Raw genomic sequence first — 5,540 nt, 5'->3', positions numbered from 1 at the left:
CCCGAGCCTGCCCGTGACCACCCGGCACCGCCTGAGCCCACCCGAGCCTGCCCGTGCCCACCTCTGCTCACTCGAGCCCACCCGAGCCCACGCGTGACGGCCCAAGCAGGAGACTTGAATCCCCCCCGGTGGGAGCCCAGAGCCCCCCGGAGCCCAGGCACCGACCAGGAGTGCGCAGGCGCCGGTGGCAAAGGGCACCCCGAAGACACCTCGTGTCCCTGCGCCCAGCGTGGCGGGTGGCCCAGCAACACGGGGCTGGCAGGACACGAGCCCACCCAGCCCAGCCGGTGCAGCCCCCGCAGCTGCCAGGACAGGGGGTCCCTCAGCCCAGCCGGCAGGAGCGGCACCGGCCTTGCACAGAGGCCATATCCCGGTGGGGCCCTGGGCTGCTGCACAGCAGCCAGACAGAGAAACGGGAAAGCAGCAACACCAGGAAAATCCATCAGCCCAGTTTCAGGTTTCAGGAGAGAGACTTCCACCAAGGAGAAAAGGTGAGAAGTGAATCGCGGCTCACCCTGGCTTCGGTCGTTCGTAAAAAATGTGTGCACGGGACCATGTCAAGAGCAACGCAACAGCCAGGTCAAGCGAAAAAGGCAAAAGCAGCAGAACACAAACTGACCTGAATCCTCTGCGCCTTGGAAGGGGTCTGGGCAGCCCGGGTAGGAGCGGGTCCTACAGCTCCTGACAGAGAAAAGGAAGTCACTCGGATATCATGATCAAGATCGTGAAGCATTAGCAATCGCACAGGAAACAGTCACCTTGGTAACTGAGATGCTGAGAACAACCCAGAAAATCTGGCACGGGGCAGGTTTCTCTGTTAAACTGGGTTAGTTTTGCGGGGCAGACACCTGGCTGCAGCCTCACCCACAGGGCAGCGGCTTTCGCCCAGCTGACCCCACTGGGGACCACTGGCCACAGGGGCTGTGGCACCCCAGGTCCACCCTCTGGGGCCACAGTCCTGCCGAACAGCCTGTGAGGGCCCCAGCACCCACGTCACTCACCCCCACTGCCCTGCAGCCCGGTCAGGTGTCGTTCCCAGCATGGGTGAGCCCAGGCCAGTCCTGGGATGCACAGCCAAGCCGGGGGTGGCCCGTGGGGTTATATGGGGGATATGTGTGCAGGGGGCAGGTCCTGAGCCCAGACCCTGCCTGCCTCCCCCTGCCCCCGCCCACCCGCCTCATCTTTGGATGCCTCATTTAGGCGCTGGCAGCCATGCCCGAGCAGGTGACAAGCCGTGGCACCCAGCCCCTGTGACATGTCACGCTGGGGAGAGGAGCTGACAAAGGGCCCTTGTCACCGCGGGGCTTATCTCAGTGCCGCCAGGCAGGCGGGCAGGAAGCACCCCTCTCTTACATAAACCACTGACTTCAGACCCGCACGCCGACCCCATGCCCCTGCCAAAGACAACTCCTGTAACCGGGGAGTGGCATGAAGCCATGGACGCGAAGGGGATCTGCCTCCCCCGCGGCCCGCCAGGGCCAGGGAGAGCAGAGAGCAGGGCAGCCAGGAACGAATGGCCACCACTCCCCTCACGCTTACAAGGCTGCTCAGCATCCGTCTCCTCGGCCACAGCCACTGCAGCCATGTCTGCCAGGACCATGAACCCTCCTCTTGGACGTTTAATGGACCCAGGGGCCATCACTCAGAGGCATCGTTGTGCTCCAGGAGACAGCCAGGAGCTACCACCAGCCTGCCAGCAGCTCACCACGAGGCCTGCCCTGCCAGGCCATGTCCTGCAGCAACCCCTGGAGCCCCTGCTGTAGGCACAGGGGCCAAGCTGCTCACTGGGGCTGGGGGGAAACCCCCCCTGCACTCCCCCACACTGAACACATTCTGTGGCATGGCCCAGCAGCACACACAATCAATAGAAACCTACTTTCATGGAAAAATCAGGTCAATTTTTGGCTTTTGGGTTGCAGAGATTGCACAAGCTCCCACAGTGATGCAACTGCCCATCTGCCTGAGCTTTCTGGGAGGCAGAGCAGTGGCGGGGCTGCACCCCTGCCCGCAGGCACCCCTGGCCTGGGGGGAGCTGGGGATGCGGCAGGACTGTGGCAGCATCGCTCCCCAGCAACCACCACGCTGCCAGCAGACGCAGACCGGTGAGTGGAGAACCAGCAGAGGAAGGGCAGCAGGCCCTCACAAACAGCAGAGAAAACCCAAATAACGGGCAGCAACGGCAGGCAGATGATATCCAGAGGGACCAAATCAATAAACAAATGTTTACCTGGAGCACAGAAACCGCTCTGCCCCCCATGCCCGTGCTGGCTTCAGGACAAGACTGCAGCCCCTCTGCTGTGCTGCAAGCAGGTTTCACAGCCCACCTCTCCTGAAGCTCAGGCCACAGTCCCCTTTCCCTGGAGTCTCTCCTCCCCACACCGCGCTGCTGGATGCTACTGCAGGCTCCCGGGAAGGGCCCGGTGCCCCCCGGAGCTGCGACTGCTGCAGCCCAGCCAGGAGCTGTGCTCCGCAGGGCCCCACCAGCTTGAGAGGCTCTGTTGATAGCTATGCTCCCAGACACAACATCTCACTGCGGTCACACACGGGGGACTCAACGCCAAGCCCAAACACCCTGACCTTGCCCTGCGGTACAGCTGCAGACACAAACAGCAGTGGCTCAGGGTTGTTCTGTAACTTTATCTGCCTCTGACTTTGTCATCAGCAGCTGTAATGCTGCCAAGGTATCGATCCGCAGCCTGTCACAGCACTGCCCCTGCACTGGGCTTGCTGTGTTGCACTCCCCCATTGCCTGTCCCCCCACAGCCGCAGCTGGGACATCCTTTCCCAAGCACCATAAGGTGCCTGTGGCACTCAGGGGCCTCCACACAAGTGACACCCACAAGAACACAAGTACACACATGCAGGAAATCCCCAGGTAGAGAGTCCACCTGTGGCCCTTCAGGAAGAGCCCTGCTTGCCCGTGGGCTTCAGCGGGCTGGGGAGGAGGGTGCTGGCAGATACAGACACGCAAATCTAGCCCAAAGCCCAGCTGGGGCAGATTTCCCTGGCAAGCTGGCAGAGCCCTGAGGCGCAGACTGGCCTGTGCCGGGTGCTGGCCATGCTCTGGGCTTGCTCCCACCAGCAGCCACCAGCCTCACACAGTTTTGCACCACCCCGCAAAGGGGGTGTCAGCCCCGCAAAGCATCCCCCACCCCAAGCCGCTGCAGGGCTGACACATCTGCAGCTGCTGCGCCGGGGACAGGGCTGCCCTCAGCCACACCAGCCCTCGGCAGCCCCTCCACTGTGTCCCCAGGGGATGCAGTAAGAGCCAGAGCAGAGCCATGACCTCCCCTCACACCTCAACCCCCCTGTGTGCCCCACACCGCGACAGATGAGGCAGGGCCCTGCCAGGGGGACCTCCTGCAGGGCCGGGTCCCCCCGTAGCTCCTGTCACACCAGCTCAGGCAATGCCAGCATTTGGTTTCTCCTGCTCAGTTGCATTTCTCAAGGGGACACAGGGCAGAGAAGACACATCACAGGTCAAGGGCCACTTCTCGCCACAGCCTCCCATGCCCGCGGCCACAGCACTGAACCAAGCTGTGAAAACATTTCCCTGTTTGATGAGGTCTTTAGTTTTGCTTCACCTGAACGGGACACTGTGTGCTTTGTGTGCAATTCCTGAGCTTTCCTTTCACCCATGTGTCTAATTGTTTCACCGAGTCCTAGGTCAAAATGGTGCCACAGGACTCACTAGGTGGGAACATGCTGTGATAACCCTCAAGATTGCCATCTCATCAGATGACCGAATGCAGAGCAAGAGCTCTAATTGTCGTCTGGGCATAAAGACCAGAAACACACCAACAGGGTCTTGCTTTTTGCAGGCAAGGCTGGGGAGGACCATCAGTCGCAGGACTGTGAAGCTACTAAAGCCTCAGTTGCTGAGGCAAACCACGAGCTACAGGGCTCCAAGGGAGGCAGCAGCGCCAGGGGGGGGCACCACGCACCCTGTGGGCCCCCCAGCTCTGAAGGCTGTCCCACTTCCTCCAGCACTGCCTCACCTCCTTCAGTTCTGCAAGGACAAGCTGAAGCAGGAGGGAGCCCCCAGCTCTGCCTGGGGCAGGAACGGGGTTGTCCCAACAGCTCCTGGAAAACACAAGAGAGCCTTTCCCAGCCCCACAGCAGGGACCAAGCCCAGGATGGCCCCAACACAGCCAGAGCTGTGGGGGCCTGGGGCAGCCACCCCCTGCCTGCAGCCCGGCATGATCAGTTACCTGACTGTATCTGCTGGGGCAAGAGGAGAGTCCCACAGGAGAGAGCCTGCCTCGGTGCCAGCCTCAGGAGCTCTACAGCCACCACTGGGCCCCAACTGGGGCGGTGCTGCTGCCAAGAACAGGGTCTGCGCTCCCTGAGACCGGCTGAACAAGAGCAGGGCAGCTCCTGAACAGAACCAAGGATGCCCAAGGGACAGAAACTCCCTGCACTTCCTCTGGAATTGTGCTCCAGCACTGACCCACCAACTGGCTTTTGGGGCTTCCTGGCTGCCACCACCGGCACTGGCTTTGACCACGGCCACGAAGACACCCGCTGCAGTACAGGCAGGGCAGGCAGCCGGCAGTGCAGGGTTAAAGCACGGCTCTGGCCCCTCTGCTTCCCAAATCCCCCCACTGCAGGCTGCCAGCAGGTAGACTTCCCGGATGATAAAACCTCTTCCTTTCTTTCAAGAAGGCAGCACAGGATGGCAGACGTGGCTGTGGTTGTTTGTGACACAGTTTCGCCCCACTTTAGGAGAAGTCTTATCTTCCTCGGCTGGATGCCAAAGCAGGGGCGACTCACGCAAGTCAACCACTCCCAGCTCTGCCCTTGATTTTGCGAAACCTCACACCCCTGGCAGGCTGACGTCTACAAGCACCACTCGGGTGCTTACCGAAAACCCCTCACGCCTGCCATGAAGCAGCCCCGGCTCTTCCTGACACATACACCACCGCCAGTACCACCGGGAAGCCCAGGGGCTCCCCCAGCTTTGTGGGAGGGTCCTGCTGCTCCAGGAGCAGCACTGCCTCCCCGTACCAGAAACCCCGAGAGCAACACGCAGGTCGCCCTCACTGCCTGGGCGCTGGGCCTTGGCAGGGCTGGCTGTCTGCAGGCAGAGCAGTGGGGCTGGGGCTTGGCTCCGGCTTGTGGAGGCAGCGGCTGCAACCGCCCAGCCCTGGCTCAGCCCTGAGAGCCGCCGCGGTGGGCACAGCACAGACCCACTGGCAGCTTTGCCACTGTGCCCTGCTGCACTCCGAAGGAGCAGCGGTTCTCCCAGGCTGTGCCGCGTGGAACGTGGCGACCCGGCCAGGGCTGTTGGTCCCTGCAGGGTGTGCCCCATGGCCTGCAAGGCCCCACAGGGGTTACACGTGATGCCAAGCACTCAGTGTCCAGGTGTCCGGCTCAGCCTCTGTGTTAGTCATTTGCCCCCCAGCCCCGCACAAAACACCTTCGTACCGAGAGGGCGGCAACAGGCGACGGCCGGGGCCCTGCAGCCGCTGCGGCACCGGCCAGACGCGGCCAGAGGCCCCCGGCGAATCGCACCCCAGGCGGGAGGCTGGAGCCAGGCT

General features: G+C 62.4%; 1 protein-coding gene across 1 annotated transcript in view; it reads right to left on the bottom strand.

Annotated features, from left to right (window-relative positions):
- Positions 1 to 1,028, bottom strand: part of FURIN (furin, paired basic amino acid cleaving enzyme) — a 33,309-nt gene extending 32,281 nt beyond the window's left edge. The window contains exon 1 of the mRNA XM_026856140.1: positions 620 to 1,028. The gene's annotated coding sequence lies outside the window, so the exon portion shown is untranslated. The remainder of the gene's footprint in view (positions 1 to 619) is intronic.
- Between the last annotated feature and the right edge of the window lie 4,512 nt (positions 1,029 to 5,540).

Source organism: Athene cunicularia (genome assembly GCF_003259725.1).
Source record: "Athene cunicularia isolate RWA chromosome 10 unlocalized genomic scaffold, athCun1 chr10_part1, whole genome shotgun sequence".
NCBI lineage: Eukaryota > Metazoa > Chordata > Aves > Strigiformes > Strigidae > Athene > Athene cunicularia.
Note: the sequence above shows the minus strand (reverse complement) of the source record. Positions and strands in the feature narration are given on the sequence as shown.